General features: G+C 44.9%; 1 protein-coding gene across 4 annotated transcripts in view; it reads left to right on the top strand.

Annotated features, from left to right (window-relative positions):
- The first annotated feature begins 4,600 nt into the window (after positions 1-4,600).
- DCAF6 (DDB1 and CUL4 associated factor 6) overlaps positions 4,601-16,661 on the top strand; it is a 712,682-nt gene continuing 700,621 nt past the window's right edge. For all 4 annotated transcript variants that reach the window (XM_075853536.1, XM_075853533.1, XM_075853534.1 and 1 more), the window contains exon 1: positions 4,601-4,862. The gene's annotated coding sequence lies outside the window, so the exon portion shown is untranslated. The remainder of the gene's footprint in view (positions 4,863-16,661) is intronic.

The raw sequence follows: 16,661 nt of genomic DNA, 5'->3' as shown, positions 1-16,661 counted from the left end.
AGACGGGCCTGTACATGTGCCTTCTTGAGCAGGGGGACCTAGCGGGCACTGCAGGATTTTAATCCATTACGGCGTAATGTGTTACCAATGGTTTTCTTGGTGACTGTGGTCCCAGCTGCCTTGAGATCATTAACAAGTTCCCCCCGTGTAGTTTTCGGCTGAGCTCTCACCTTCCTCAGGATCAAGGATACCCCACGAGGTGAGATTTTGCATGGAGCCCCAGAACGATGTCGATTGACAGTCATTTTGTATGTCTTCCATTTTCTTACTATTGCACCAACAGTTGTCTCCTTCTCACCCAGCGTCTTATTTATGGTTTTGTAGCCCATTCCAGCCTTGTGCAGGTCTATGATCTTGTCCCTGACATCCTTAAAAAAGCTCTTTGGTCTTGCCCATGTTGTAGAGGTTAGAGTCAGACTGATTAATTGAGTCTGTGGACAGAAGTCTTTTATACAGGTGACCATTTAAGACAGCTGTCTTTAACTCCTTAACGCCGAAGGACGGATATATCCGTCCTCAGCAGCTGCCAGTTCGTGCAGGAGGACGGATATATCCGTCCTGTGATCGCGCAGGTACTGACAGTTTACCCACGCGATCAGCGGCAGGAGCACGGCTGTTATACACAGCCTGGCTCCTGCTGCAACTGCCGGAATCGAAGCGCGCTCCGATTCCGACAGTTTAACCCATTAAATGCCGCTGTCAATAGTGACAGCGGCATCTAATGTGTTTGACAGAGGGAGGGAGCTCCCTCTGTCACCCGATCGGCGCCCCCGCAAACAAATCGCGGGTCGCCGTCGGTTTTCCATGACAGCCGGGGGTCTAACAAAGACCCCCAGGTCTGTCTTCAGCATCTGCCTGTTAGGCGATGCCGGAGGCATGACCTAATAGGTTGCCTGTCAGTTTTACACTGACAGGCAATAATGCTTTGGTATACTAAGTATACCAAAGCATTATATATGCGATCAGCACATCACATAGTGAAGTCCCCTGGTGGGAAAAAAAAATAATGTAAAACAGTTCAATAAAGTTTGTGAAAAAAAATCAATAAAAATTACAGTCAAAGTCAAATAAAACTACTTTTTTGGCCCAAAAAGTGGTTTTATTTAGTAAAACGGTCAAAACAAAATCACACATACACATATATGGTATCACCGCGATCGTAACAACTTGACCAATAAAATGAACACATTAATTAAACCGCCGGATGAACGGCGTCCAAAGAAATCGCAAGAAACAACGTCAAAATTCTCTCTTTTCTCCCATTCCCCCCATAAAAAATAAAATAAAAGTTAATCTATAAGTCCTATGTACCCCAAAATAGTACTAATGAAAACTACACATTGTCCCGCAAAAATCAAGCCCACATACGGCCACATCGACGGAAAAATAAAAAAATGACGGCTCTTGGAATGCGGCGATGCAAAAACAAGTAATTTTTTTCTAAAAGACTTTTTATTGTGCAAACGTAGAAAAAACATATAAAACCTTTACATATTTGGTATCCCCGTAATCGTGCCGACCCATAGAATAAAGTTAACATGTTATTTCTGCTGCATAATAAACGGCGTAAATTTATAACGTGAAAATCAATGCTGGAATAGCTGCTTATTTTCAACTCTCTCCTAAAATAAAGTTAATAAAAGTTAATCAATATGTTATTAGCATCTAAAAATGGTACAATTACAAAATACAACTCGTCCCGCAAAAAACAAGCCCTTATACGGCTATGTCGACGGAATAAAAAAAAAGTTACGACTCTTGGATTGCGACCGTGAAAAAACAAAAAATAATCCTTGGTCATTAACGTGCAAAATGGCCCGGTCATTAAGGGGTTAATGCGGGCACCAAGTTGATTTGGAGCGTGTAACTGGTCTGGAGGAGGCTGAACTCTTAATGGTTGGTAGGGGATCAAATACTTATTTCTCTGTGTACAATGCAAATAAATATATATAGTTTTGACTATGTGATTTTCAGTTTTTTTTTTATATAATCTATCTCTCACTGGTAAAATTAACCTAGCCTAAAAATTCTAGACTGTTCATGTCTTTGACAGTGGGCAAACTTACAAAATCAGCAAGGGATCAAATACTTATTTCCTTCACTGTATATATATATATTATACACACACATACACGCACATACGTTTTATAAAAATGTTTGCAGTGGAGGTTGCGATGACGGCAGCTGTACACTATATATATATATATATATATATATATTATACACACACATACATACATAGACGCACACACATTTTTTAGGTAGGGAAAATATGTAGTGAGGCTATTGCCCCAGACGTTTCAGGACCTTAGCTACGCCCCGTTGCAGTTGAAAGCTGTGAGCCCGTCGGCCATGAAGAGAAGTTGGCGGGGGCGCGCCCGTGAAGGACTTTTGCACCGGGGTCCATGAGCATTTAGCTACGCCCCTGGTCGTGTGCCTTTAAGCCTTATACAGTACTAAGAAGCAACTGACTGCAAGCCACCGATCATGCCTCTTACAGTTTTTATATATGAGCACCAGCTTTTGTCCGGTAAACCTAGGCTATTACCAGGGTTTGTCCCAGATTGGAACTTACCACCTATCCAGAAAATAGGTGATAAGTATTTGATCGGTGGGGGTCCGTCCACTGGGACTCCCACCGAACAGGGTTCTCCAGCAGTCCCATAGCGTTAAACTGAGCGGACAGAGGGTCCCCTGTTCTCGTGATGACTGGGGGTCCCAGCGGTCGTACCCCGAACGATCAGATACTTATCACCTATCCTGTGGATAAGTAATACGTTTCAATCTTGGGCAAACTGCAGAAGTTGAACTAGGATTAGTAGTTGGAAAGGTGGGAAAGCATCTTGAACAAAAAAAAAAACACAGGGTCTACTTCAATGCAAATAACTAGTCTTCATGCAAGTAAGGCTGCAGTCACACGACAGTGAAAAATTGACGGTCATTTTTCTAACGGCCGACAAAACAGCGTTTTCAGAACAATGAAGTTCTATGGGTGTATTCACGTGGCCGTTTTTTTAACATGACATGTCCTATTTTTGGCCGTTTTCATGGTCGGACGGCTTTCATAGTAGTCAATGGATCAGTTTTTACAGGCCATTTTTTAGGAAATAATCCTTGTAACGGCCGGTAAAAACTGATCCTGGCCGAGGAATCCCCGCACACAGCGCTACTTTGAGCGCTGAGCCTGGGGAAGCCCTTGATATTACTGTCCATATAAGGACAGTGATTTTGGGCTTTCAACAATAGAATTCCCGGCCAGAGGCCGGGGACTTTAGTCTTGTAGATAGCACCCCTCCATGTAAATAGCTTCCCACTGCCTGAAGATAGCAACCCCCCCATCCCCCATAGATAGCGCCACTGTAGCTTCATGTAGGAGCGGAATCCCCGGCGGCCAGACCTCGCTCTGGATAGTGACGTCAAGGGGTTACCCCTGAAGCGGAATCCCCGGTCCGCTCTGGCAGGGGATTCCGCTCTTCTGAAGTTACTGTCCATATATGGACAGAGACGGTAGGGGCTCCGTCTTTGAGCGGAATCCCCAGCCTGCTCTGGCAGGGGATTTCGCTCTCCTGACATCACTGTCCATATACGTCAGGGGCTCCGTCTGTGAGGAATCCCCATCCAGAGGGATTCCGCTCCTACAGAGAGATACAGTGGCGCTATCTACAGGGGGGGGGGAGAGTTCTATCTACAGGGGGCGTGCAAACTAAAGGAGGGATGCTATCTACAGGGGGAGTGGTGCTATATGGGGGGTGTGGCACTATCCACATGAGCACTGTGGCACTATCTACAGGGGACACTGTGGCACTATGTGGGCTCTGTGGCACTATATATAATGGGCACTGTAGAAATATGTGGGCAATGGCACTTTATATGTGGGCACTATGCCACTTTATATGTGGGCACTGTGATACTATGTGGGCGATGTGGCACTATCTACAATGGGCACTGTGGCACTATATGGGCACTGGCACTTTATTTGTGGGCATACTTTATATGTGGTTACTGTGGTACTATGTGGGCAATGTGGCACTATCTACATCGGGCACTGTGGCATTATGTGGTCGCACAGGCAGTTTATATGTGGGCACTATATCACTTTATATGTGGGCACTGTTGTACTATATGGGCACTGTGGCACTATCTATAATGGGCATTGTGGTACTATGTAAGCACTGTCACTTTATATGTGGGCACTGTGGCACTATCAACAGTGGTCACTGTGGTACTATGTGGGCAGTGGCCCTATGTGGGCATTATCTACAGTGGGCACTGTGGCACTATCTACATGGGCACTGTGGTGTTTTAAGGGGGCTGGGACAAAAAAAACCTGACCAATGAAATCCTTCCTTTTTTTTTAATGGCCATGAAAAACGGATCACAAACGGCCATTAAAAACAGAAATGGATGAAAAATTTGAGACACAGTGATGCAAAATGGCCATGAAAAACTGACAGTTGATCAGTTTTTAATGGCCATCTTTTTTTCCACGGTCATGTGAATGTAGCCTGAAAAGCAAGAACAGGACGTCTTCCTATGCAGTGGAGTCAGTCATGAGTAAACAGCTCAGCATTTCTCCTGTGCTCTAGTCTCCGCCCACCTTTCAGGTCACAGTGACGTATTGAGCCGAGCGCTTCCATTTCCATCCTAGGCACTGTTCTATTTCTGTACCCCGGTCATTACTTGGCACGCACTGGTATTGATGGCCGGCGTCCTGCTTGTCATATGTCCTCTCGGGTACCTGCATTGAGGGTCCGCTCGGCCGAGGAAGTTTGTCGCTGCTGAGTCTTTCCCCGGGTGAAAAAGCTCTTGGAGCCGTCTGACAGGACGAGGCGTTCTCAGAATAACACAGGCTGTTTGTTAGGGTAAGGAATGGTGAATGAACTAGGTCTTTTATGCAGCTAGAAATCGGTAAAGATGATTGATGTAGTGTTAGGATATGGAAGGTGACTGGCACATTGCGCTGCAATACTTGGTGAGTGGTCTGCCAGCCCCTGGCGTAGACTGCAGTTTTCTTATTGATATGTTTGTATAGTCCTGCACCAGCCCACGCCACCGAAGTTTTCAAAACAATAAACTTTGTGGAAATGGTTCTATAAGGTTAGATGGAGCCGAGGAAACAATGTGGGGGAGCAGAGGAAACAATGTGGGGGAGCTGCTGTAATTCAGCCAGCACTATGTGTATTTACTTCCACAGATCCATATAGATACAATGCCATAGCTGCTATGTGGATACAAGTATGGTATAAAAAAGAATCCCTTCAGTATCCACTCATGCACCAAATCAGGTCACCTCAAGAAAATGAGTATTCTTCTGTTCCCGCTCTTTATCTAATGGCAGAGGAGCCCAAAATTGATAGTGTACAGATAATTTGTGTTGTTCAAAATCTGGGTCTGGCTCCGCAGACATGTTTTTGGGTCTCCGTTGAGAAGGCGGATGTCAAATATATGCAGTTTGGTTATTCTGGTGGTGGTTCACAGGTGGGAAATGCAACAAGATTTTACAATGGTAGAATGTGGCAGCACTTTAGAGAGGGTTAATGCTGAATCGCACATCTTGCTCTATTAGGGTATGTTCACACGCAGTGACCAAAAACATCTGAAAATACAAAGGCGAAAACAGCTCCTGATTTCCAGACGTTTTTGTAGCAACTCGCGTTTTTCGTAGTGTTTTTTTACGGACGTTATTGGATTTGTTTTTCAATGGAGTCAATGCAAAATGGCTCCAAAAAAGTCCCAAGAAGTGACATGCACTTCTTTTTCGTGGGCGTCTTTTTACGCGCCGTATTTTGACAGCGATATAAAATTACACCTCGTGGGAACAGAACACCGTAAAACCCATTGAAAGCAATGGGCAGATGTTTGTAGGCATAATGGAGCCGTTTTATCAGGCGTAATTCGAGGCGTAAAACGCCCGAATTACGCCTGAAAACACTGCGTGTGAACATACCCTAACAGATCTGTTGTTGACAGCTCTCCTGTTACAGGGACACTGGCCCAGAGTCAATGGATTAAGATACTGATCATATGACCTCCACAAATCCCTGCAATAACACAAAGATTTGTTGATAAACAGAACTGTCACTTCCCCCTGTTTGTCTCTTCTCAGACCCATGTTTGTGGGGGGCGAGAGTGAGAAAGCAGCTGTCCAGGCAGCTGATCTATTGGAAACGTTTTCACTTCATAGCAGTATTTATTTACAGTGCCCACCAAAAGTTCCGGAACACCCTCATAACTTTTGAATGGCTCGAGGTAGGGGGTTGAAATTTGGTTGGATTTAATGGGGTCATAATGTATTGCAGTATATCGTCTTTCTGTCAGGCTTCTATTAAGCCCTGCCAGAGGCAGGGCTTAATAGGAGCGCAAAGATGGCAGACCTGGGGACCTTCGTTAGGGCCCTAGGCTGCCATAGCAACCATCGCCACCCTGCGATTGCATTGCAGGGGGCGCGATGAGCTGCTAGAGTGGGTTGCCCCCTCTTTCTAACGATTTTAAATTCCGCGGTCACTGACCGCTGTACTTAATGGGTTAAATGAGCAGTATGGCGCTCATGCGCGATCCCGCTCGTTACTGTGAAGTTTCGGCGGTAACATACAACCGACACACGCATTGTATGGAGCGGGCTCAGCCCGTGAGCCTTCTCCATATTTCCCTCTACCCGGCTATGACGTATGGATACATCAAATGTCGGGAAGGGGTTAATGGCCCGCCTATTCTGGCCATTAACCACTTAATGATGCAGCCTAGTTTGGGCCTAATTCTCCGACCCAATAACTTTGGAATTCTTTTATTTATCCAAGCGATTCTGAGTGTTTTCTCGCGACACATTGTACTTTGTTAGTGGTAAAATTTGGTTGATATATTCAGTGTTTGTAAAAAAACACAGACAATGCAGAAAAATTTGCTGTTTTCGAAATGTAAATGTATCTACTTGTAAGTCAGATAGTTATACCACACAAAATAGTTACTAGTTAACCTTTCCCATACGTCCTACTTTGTGTTTGCATCATTTTTGTTGAACATCCTTTTATTTTTCTAGGACGTTACAAGGCTTATAAGTTTAGCAGCAATTTCTCAAATTTTAAAGAAAATGTTAAAAAGTTTAGGGAACTGTTCAGATCTGAAGTAGCTTTGAGGGCCTTATATATTAGGAACACCCACAAATCACCCCATTTTAAAAACTGCACCCCTTAAAGTATTCAAAACAGCATTTAGAAAGTGTTTTAACCCTTTATGCGTTTCACAGGAATTAAAGCAAAGTGGAAGAACCCATGCACACGAACGTAAAAACGCCCGTAATTACGGCACGTTTTTACGGGCCCATGGACTTCTATTGGCCACAGGTACCTCCCCGTATGCTTACCGGAAGGTGCCCGTGCCGTTGAAAAATATAGAACATGTCCTATTTCAGGCCGTAATTACGGCACGGGCAGGCCCATAGAAGTCTATGGGGCTCCCGTAATTACGGGTGGCTACGTGTGTACACCCGTAATTACGGGAGCGTTGCTAGGCGACGTCAGTAAATAGTCACTGTCCAGGGGGCTGAAAGAGTTAAACGATCGACAGTAACTGTTTCAGCACCCTGGACAGTGACTTCCAATCACAATATAGATCAACCTGTAAAAAAAAAAAAAGACGTTCATACTTACCCAGAACTCCCTGCTTCTTCCTCCAGTCCGGCCTCCTGGGATGACGTTTCAGCCCATGTGACCGCTGCAGCCAATCACAGGCTGAAGCGGTCACATGGACTGCCGTGTCATCCAGGGAGGTCGGAATGGATGTCAAGAGAGAGACGCGTCACCAAGACAACGGCCGGGTAAGTATGAATTACTTTTTCTGCGGAAAGGGCTGTCCCTTCTCTCTATCCTGCACTGATAGAGAGAAGGGCTGCCGATTACTGCAGTGTAATTTTGCAGTGAAAACGTGCCCGTAAATACGGGTGGAATACGGGTGACACCGGACCCGTATTTACGGGCACGGGTCCGTAAATACTGGTGCAATACGGGTCGAATACGTGTGACCAAGGACCCGTATTACGGGAGCACAAAAATAAGTTTGTGTGCATTAGGCTGAAGGGAATTTATTTATTTTTTTGCAGAAATTCCATTTTGATCAATTTTTCCTGTAATACTGAAGGTTTTTACCAAAGAAACACAACTGAATATTTATTGCCCAGATTCTGCAGTTTTTAGAAATATCCCACATGTGGCCCTAGTGTGCTACGTGCCTGAAACAAAGGCCCCAGTAGCAAAGGAGCACCTAGTGGATTTTTCGGCCTTCCTTTTCTTAAAGATGCTCTGTCACCAGATTTTGCAACCCCTATCTGCTTTTGCAGCAGATCGGCGCTGCAATGTAGATAAGAGTAACGTTTTTATTTTTAAAAAACGAGCATTTTTGGCCAAGTTATGACCATTTTCGTATTTATGCAAATGAGGCTTGCAAAAGTACAACTGGGCGTGTTGAAAAGTAAAAGTACAACTGGGCGTGTATTATGTGCGTACATCGGGGCGTGTTTACTACTTTTACTAGCTGGGCTTTCTGATGAGAAGTATCATCCACTTCTCTTCAGAACGCCCAGCTTCTGGCAGTGCAGATCTGTGACGTCACTCACAGGTCCTGCATCGTATCGGCACCAGAGGCTACAGTTGATTCTGCAGCAGCATCAGCGTTTGCAGGTAAGTAGTTACATCGACTTACCTGCAAACGCCGATGCTGCTGCAGAATCATCTGTAGCCTCTGGTGTCGATGTGTCCTCGCTCGTCTGACACGATGCAGGACCTGTGAGTGACGACACAGCGTGATCTCTCGAGAACACGGCTGTGTCTGCACTGGCAGAAGCTGGGCGTTGTGAAGAGAAGTGGATGATACTTCTATACACAACGCCCAGCTAGTAAAAGTAGTAAACACGCCCCGATGTACGCACATAATACACGCCCAGTTGTACTTTTACTTTTCAACACGCCCAGTTGTACTTTTGCAAGCCTCATTTGCATAAATACGAAAATGGTCATAACTTGGCCAAAAATGCTCGTTTTTTAAAAATAAAAACGTTACTGTAATCTACATTGCAGCGCCTATCTGCTGCAATAGCAGATAGGGGTTGCAAAATCTGGTGACAGAGCCTCTTTAAATTAGATTTCAGGCACCATGTCAGGTTAGAAGAGGTCTTGTGGTGCAAAAACAAATGAATCCCCCCCAAAAGTGACTCCATTTGGGAAACTACACCCCTAGGGGAATTCAACTAGGGGTGTAGTGAACATTTTGACTGCCCAGGTGTTTCATAGATTTCATTAGAATTGGGCAATGAAAATTAAAAATTACATTATTTTCCAATAAGATGTAGTTTTACCTCCAGATTTTTTTTATTTTTTCAACAAACAAATGAGGAAAAGCTCCCCAACATTTGTAAAGCAACTTCTCCAGAGTACGGAAATACCCTATATGTGCTAATAAACCACTGTATGAATACACATCAGGGCTCAGAAGGGAAGGAGCGCCATTTTGCTTTTGGAGAGCAGATTTTGCTGAATTACCAGTACAGTGGAAACTACCCAAAAGTGACTCCATTTGGCAAACTACACCCATTGAGGAATTCATCTAGGGTGTTAGTGAGCATTTTGACCCCACAGGTGTCTCATAGATTTTATTAGAAATGGGCAGTGAAAATGAAAAATTACATTATTTTCCAATAAGACGTAGCATTAGTTCAAAATGTTTCATTTTCTCAACGAATAAAGGAGAAAAAGCACCGTAACATTTGTAAAGCAACTTCTTCAGAGTAGGGAAATACCCCACATGTGGTCATAAACTGCTATTTGGACACACAGCAGGGCTCTAAAAGGGAAGGAGCGCCATTTAGTATTTGGAGTGGAGATTTTACAAGATTCGTTTTTTGACACCATGTTGCATTGAGCTATAGTACCAGTACCGTGGTACCCCCGAAAAATTACCCCATTTTGGAAACTAGATCCCTCAAAGAATTTATCTAAGGATGTAATGAGCATTTTGACCTCACAAGTGTTTTGCAAAAATGAGTAAACAATAGATGTTGCAGATTGAAAATTGCCGTTTTCCACGGATATGCCATTTCAGTGCCCAATGTGTTTTTGCCCAGCTTGTACCACCGTAGACACACATCCCATAAATTGTTAAGCGGGTTCTCCAGAATACAGTAATACCCCACATGTGGTCATAAATTGCCGTTTGTGCACACTGCCAGGCTCAGTTGGACCATCGTTTGGCTTTTGAAGCGCAGATTTTGCTTGGTGTTTTAGTGGTATTTCAGCTTATAATGTGGGGGCATATGCAGTGGCGTAACTACCGCCGTAGCGACTGCTACGGGGCCCGCGGCACGAGGGGGCCCGTGTCGCCCGCCGGCACGGGCCCCCACCATGGCCGCAGGCTCCGCTAGCAGCCGCTCTGGCTGCTACAGCGGGACGCCACTGAACTGTACGGCAGAGCAGGGAGGTATCTCCCCGCTCTGCCATTAAACAAAAGACATGTATCCACAGGACAGGGGATACATGTGTGATCGCTGGCAGCGATAGGGAGAACGGGGGACTGAAAGTCCCCTGAAGTTCTCCATCACAAACCTCGGACTTCCGGGGTCTGTGTCGGCAGCTCCGTAGAAATGAATGGAGTGCCGGTCGCGCTTGTGCGCATGCGTGACCAGCGCTCCTTTCATTTTTATTGAGCTGCGCAGACGCCGGAAGTCAGAGGTTAGTCATGGAGAACTTCAGTGGACTTTCAGTCCCCCGTTCTCCCTATCAATGCCAGTGATCACACATGTATCCCCTATCCTGCAGGGGGGGTGGGCGCTGTATGGCGTTTCCTGCAGGGGGGGTAGGCGATGTATGGCGTTCCCTGCAGGGGGGGTGGGCGCTGTATCGCGTTCCCTGGGGGGGGGGCTGTATCGCGTTCCCCGTTCCCTGGGGGGGGCGCTGTATGGCGTTCCCTGCAGGGGGGGGCGCTGTATGGCGTTCCCTGCAGGGGGGGGCTCTGTATGGCGTTCCCTGCAGGGGGAGGCGCTGTATGGCGTTCCCTGCAGGGGGAGGCGCTGTATGGCGTTCCCTGCAGGGGGAGGCGCTGTATGGCGTTCCCTGCAGGGGGAGGCGCTGTATGGCGTTCCCTGCAGGGGGAGGCGCTGTATGGCGTTCCCTGCAGGGGGAGGCGCTGTATGGCGTTCCCTGCAGGGGGAGGCGCTGTATGGCGTTCCCTGCAGGGGGGGGGGGCGCTGTATGGCGTTCCCTGCAGGGGGGGGAGGCGCTGTATGGCGTTCCCTGCAGGGGGGGAGGCGCTGTATGGCGTTCCCTGCAGGTGGGGGGCGCTGTATGGCGTTCCCTGCAGAGGGGGGAGGCGCTGTATGGCGTTCCCTGCAGGGGGGAGAACGCCACACAGCCCCCCCCTGTGGAGAACGCCACACAGCCCCCCCCTGTGGAGAACGCCACACAGTCCCCCCTGTGGAGAACGCCACACAGTCTACAGGGGGGGGGGGCTGTAAGGCGTTATCTACAGGGGGGGGCTGTATAGCGTTACCTACAGGGGGGACTGTGTGGCGTTATCTACATGGGGGGGCTGTAAAAAAGGCACTATCTACAAGGGGGGGGGGTTGTGTGACACCCAGGGGAGGGGGGGCCCCAGTCAAAAGTTTGCTATGGGGCCCAGTCTTTCCTAGTTACGCCCCTGGGCATATGTAAGCTGGGCGGAGTACATCAGGGTATATGTAAACTTGGCGGAGAACATCAGGGTATATGTAAGCTAGGCGGAGTGCATCAGGGCATAATAGGATATGTAATGGGTGAATGAATAATCCATGGATTGGTGTGGTGCGCTTTGAACCAATCCTTTATGCACAGGCCGGGTTTTTGGGTATTGTACAAAATATCTGCGCTCCAGTATTGCCTAATCTTTGACTTCTTCACTAGCCCTATAAGCAGCACAAGGCCCTAAAGTTCCCAAAGTTCCCTCATCTCCGCTGCATCTACAGGGTCCACCTGTGGGGGCCAGCAAATGATGTGGGGTATTTAGTGAAATTCTACTGGACCTAAAAAATTAGTCTGGGCCATCATTTAGCATCATTTTGCATCATTTTGCATCATTGCGTTTTGAGAGTCATAACGTGTTATTTTTCCGTTGACGGAGCTGTGTGAGGGCTTGTTTTTTGTGGAACGAGCTGTAATTTTTATTTGTTCCATTTGGGGTACATGCGATTATTTTTATTTTTTTTGGTGACTATTTATTCCATATTTTGAGAGATGAGGAAACCAAGAAACAGCCATTCTAGCACGTGTTTTTTTTTTTGTTTTTTTTTACAGTGTTCACCGTGCAGTATAAACAACATGTTCACTTCATTCTGTGGGTCGATACGATTACAGCGACGCCAAATTTATATTGTTTTTTTACGTTTCACTACGTTCCCACAATAAAAATACGCTCTTCTAAAAAAAACTTTTTGTTTTTTTTTAGTTGATATTGCTGCGGGAGGGCTTGTTTTATGCGTGACGAATTGTAGTTTCTGTTGGTATCATTTTGCGTTACTTGCAACTTTTTGATAAATTTTTTACAAAAATTTTTTTGAGACAAGATGACCAAAAAAAAAAATGCTGTCATTGTTTTTTTTTTTGTTTTTTTTTACGGTGTTCACCGTGCAGTAAAAATAATGATATTTTTATAGATCAGGCCCTTCCGAACGCGGCGATACTTATTATGTATAGTTTTTTTTCATGTTCATTTTTTTTCTAATAATAAAGGAGTTGATCAGGGAAAGAGGGCGATTGTTGTTTTTATTAGTTAAAACTTTTATTTATTTTATTTTTCTTTCACATTTTTTTGAAACTTTTTTAACAGTTTTTTTTTTTACACGTAACTGGGGACTTGAAGATCTGGTCTTATGATCCCCGGTACAATACACTGCATTACTTATGTAGTGCAGTGTATCGTAACTGTCATTCTTCATTTGACAGTTCGCCTATTACGTCATGCCTCGGGCAGGACGTAATAGGCTACCGTACCTGGGCAACCAGGAAGCCTACAAACGGCTTCCTGGTTGCCATAGTAACCATCGCCACCAACAATCCATTGCAGGGGGGTACAGAGGGAGCTCCCTCCCTGTCAACCACTTCAATGCGGCGGACGCCATTGACAGCCGCATTGAAGGGGTTAAATGGCTGCGATCGGCGGTAACTGCCATTACAACAGGATGTCAGCTGTGTATGACAGTTGAAAGCCGCTGAAGATGAAATGCGCACAGCTCCTGTGCCGGCTATATCTACAGGGCGTGACTGTACGCCCGTGTGCGGGAAGGCACTTTGAATTTGGACGTACAGTCATGCCCAAAAGCAGGGAAGCGGCTAATATCTCTGTTCCCCGCCATATGGCCAAATTTATACAAATAAACTACGAATTGCGTTTGCGCGAAGACCACATTAGTACTTAGGAATTGCATTGACCCCCTCAATGTCGACACACTTTAACCCCTTAAGGACGCAGCCTAGTTTGGGCCTTAAGGCTCAGAGCCCATTTTTCAAATCTGACATATTTCACTTTATGTGGTAATAACGTCGGAATGCTTAAACCTAACCAAGCGATTCTGAGATTTTCTCATGACACATTGGGCTTCATGTTCGTGGTAAAATTTGGTCGATATATTCAGTGTTTATTGGTGAAACATTGCAAAATTTAGAGAAAATTGTGAAAAAATACAATTTTTCAGAATTTAAATGCATCTGCTTGTAAAACAGACGGTTATACCACCCAAAATAGTTACTAGTTCACATTTCCCATATGTCTACTTTAGACTGGCATCGTTTTTTGAACATTCTTTTATTTTTCCTGGCCGTTACAAGGCTTAGAACATAAACAGCATTTTCTCATATTTTTAAGAAAATTTCAAAAGCCTTTTTTTTTAAGGTACCTCTTCAGTTCTGTAGTGGCTTTGAGGGGCCTATGTATTAGAAACCCTGATAAAACACCCCATTTTAAAAACTAGACCCCTCAAAGTATTCAAAACAGCTAGTAGAAAGTTTTTTAAGCCTTCAGGCATTTCACAGGAATTAAAGCAAAGTGGAGGTGAAATTTGCAAATTTCATTTTTCTTGCTGAATTTCAATTTTGTTCAATTTTTTTCTGCAACACAGAAGGTTTTACCAGAGAAACACTACTAAGTATGTATTGTCCAGATTCTGCAGTTTTTAGAAATGTCCCACATGTGTCTCTAGTACGCTCGTGGAATAAAACACAAGCCCTAGAAGCAAGCAAGCACCTAGTGCATTTTGAGGCCTCTTTTTTTTATTAGAATATATTTTAGGCAGCATGCCAGGTTTGAAAAGGTGTTGAGGTGCCAAAACAGTAGGAATCCCCCAATAGTGACCCCATTTTGGAAACTACACCCCTCAAGGAATTAAAATATGGTTTTTGTTACAATTTTGACCGCACAGTTTTTTCACAGCACCTATTTGAATTGGGCTGTGAAATGAAAAAAATGTCATTTTTTCCAATAAGATGTCATTTGTGATCAAAATTTCTTATTTTCACAGGGAACAAAATACCCCATTTTGTTGCCCAATTTGTCCTTAGTGCGGCAATACCCCATTTGTGGTGATAAACTTCCGTTTGGGCCCATGGGAGGCCTCAGAAGGGAAGGAGCGCTGTGTGTTCTTTGGAGTACAGATTTTGTTACTTTTATGGCTAATTGGTGTTTATTATATAAAATCCACACAAATTATTACCTATGATTTGTTTTTGTCTCGCTAATCCCACCCTATCTACTCTTACACGTTCAATTAGCCCCTTCCGGACATTTGTCGTAACTACGTGATAAGCGGCAATGTGTCTCTGCAATATGTCATAGAGTTACCAGACAAGAAGATGGCGCGGGCTCAGAAGCTGCAATCCCCCCATCAACCCCTTACATGCCATGGTCAAAGCGACCGAAGCTTCTTCGTGGTTTATAGCTGATTGGAATCCCTGTGATGCAATCACAGGGGTGCCGATAACTGCTATGGCAACGGGAGGCCTAACAATGGCCTCCTGATCTGCTAAGTAAGGAAGCGTATTTCGGGGGCCTAATAGGCTTGCTGTCAGTGTTAGGACCTGTTCACATCACCGTTCGAACCCCGCAACGGAAAGTGAAAGTGAAACCACATCTTCCGTTTCAGTTTACATCACTAATGGTTTCCGTTCGTCACCATTCCGGCAGGTTTACGTTTCAATGACGGAATCAATAGCGGAGTCGACTGCGCTATTGATTCCGTCGGAAAACCGGAAACCTGCCGGAATGGTGACGAACGGAAACCATTAGCAATGTTTCCGTCACCATTGATATCAATGGTGACTGAAACGAAAGCTGTGGTTTCACTTTCACTTTCCGTTGCGGGGTTCACCCGACGTAAACCTCCGACGGAACCCCGGATCGGAAAGCGAACGGTGATGTGAACAGGCCCTTAGACTGACCGTTCTAATTCTTTGCACTACATAGGTAGTTCAATGTATTAGAATAGCAATCAGGCAGTTGGACTTTCAAATCTAGTGGGACTAAAAAAAAAAATGGTACAATTTCCCATATCAAGTCCTTTTTTATTATTGGAAAAAAAAACAAAAAACCTATATGATTGGTATCGCCGAATCTGTAACATCACTTTGACTCCCAAAAAATGTGCTAAAAAAGTCACATGTTCGCCAAAATGGTACCATTAAAAACTACAAATCGTCCCACAAAAACAGCACTCGTACCGCTATGTCTATGATATACTTTACCCAGCTTACCTATGCCCGCACACTTTAAACTGAAATACAAGCAATACTCCAAACAAAACTACTACCAAAAACCAAACATGAAGTGGCATATCTGCGGTAAAATTGCAATTTTCACTGTGCACCATCCGCAGCTCATTCAGTTCTGGAAAACACCTGTGGGGTCAAAATGCTCACTACACCCCTTGATAAATGCATTAAGGGCTGTAGTTTCCAAAATGGGATCACTTCTCTGGGACTTCTTTTATTATTTCACATCTATTGTTCAATTGTGAACCAATGCTGTGTAATTCGCCAAATTAGGCCTCAAATCCGCATGGTGCTCTTTTACTCCTGAGCCCCGTCTTAATTCCGGGCAAAAGATTAGGGCCACATGAGGGGCGTTCTAAAATCGGGTAACCTAGCATATTAATTGGAGATCTGTCTTTTCATGGTGGCAAAAGCTGGGCACATCATATTGGACACTGAAATGGCATATTTGTGGAAAAATTTCCATTTTCAGTCTGCAACATCCACTGCACACTAATTTCTGGAAAACAGCTGTGGAGTTAACATGCTCACTAAACCCTTAGGTGAATGCCTAGTGTTGTCTCCAAAATGAGATCACTTTTGGTGGGTTTCCACTGTTCTGGTGCCACAGGGATTTTGCAAATGCGACATGGTGCCCAGAAACCAATCCAGTAAAATCCGCAATCCAAAAGCTAAATAGTGCTCCCCACCTTCTGAGCCCTACCGTGACCAAATAGCAGTTTATTACCACATATGAGGTATTTCTGTACTCAGGAGAAAATGCTTTATACACTCCTCAACATGGTTATGCAAATTAAAGAAGTAGCAGGTGTCGCTAAGATCTGCAAATTATCACATTTTCAAGCACCCAGCTCCAATCTGTTACACATGGGAGGGGCATACAAG

This window comes from Rhinoderma darwinii, chromosome 2, assembly GCF_050947455.1.
Source record: "Rhinoderma darwinii isolate aRhiDar2 chromosome 2, aRhiDar2.hap1, whole genome shotgun sequence".
NCBI lineage: Eukaryota > Metazoa > Chordata > Amphibia > Anura > Rhinodermatidae > Rhinoderma > Rhinoderma darwinii.
The sequence above is the reverse complement of the archived record's forward strand: the minus strand, read 5'-3'. Positions and strand labels throughout refer to the sequence as shown.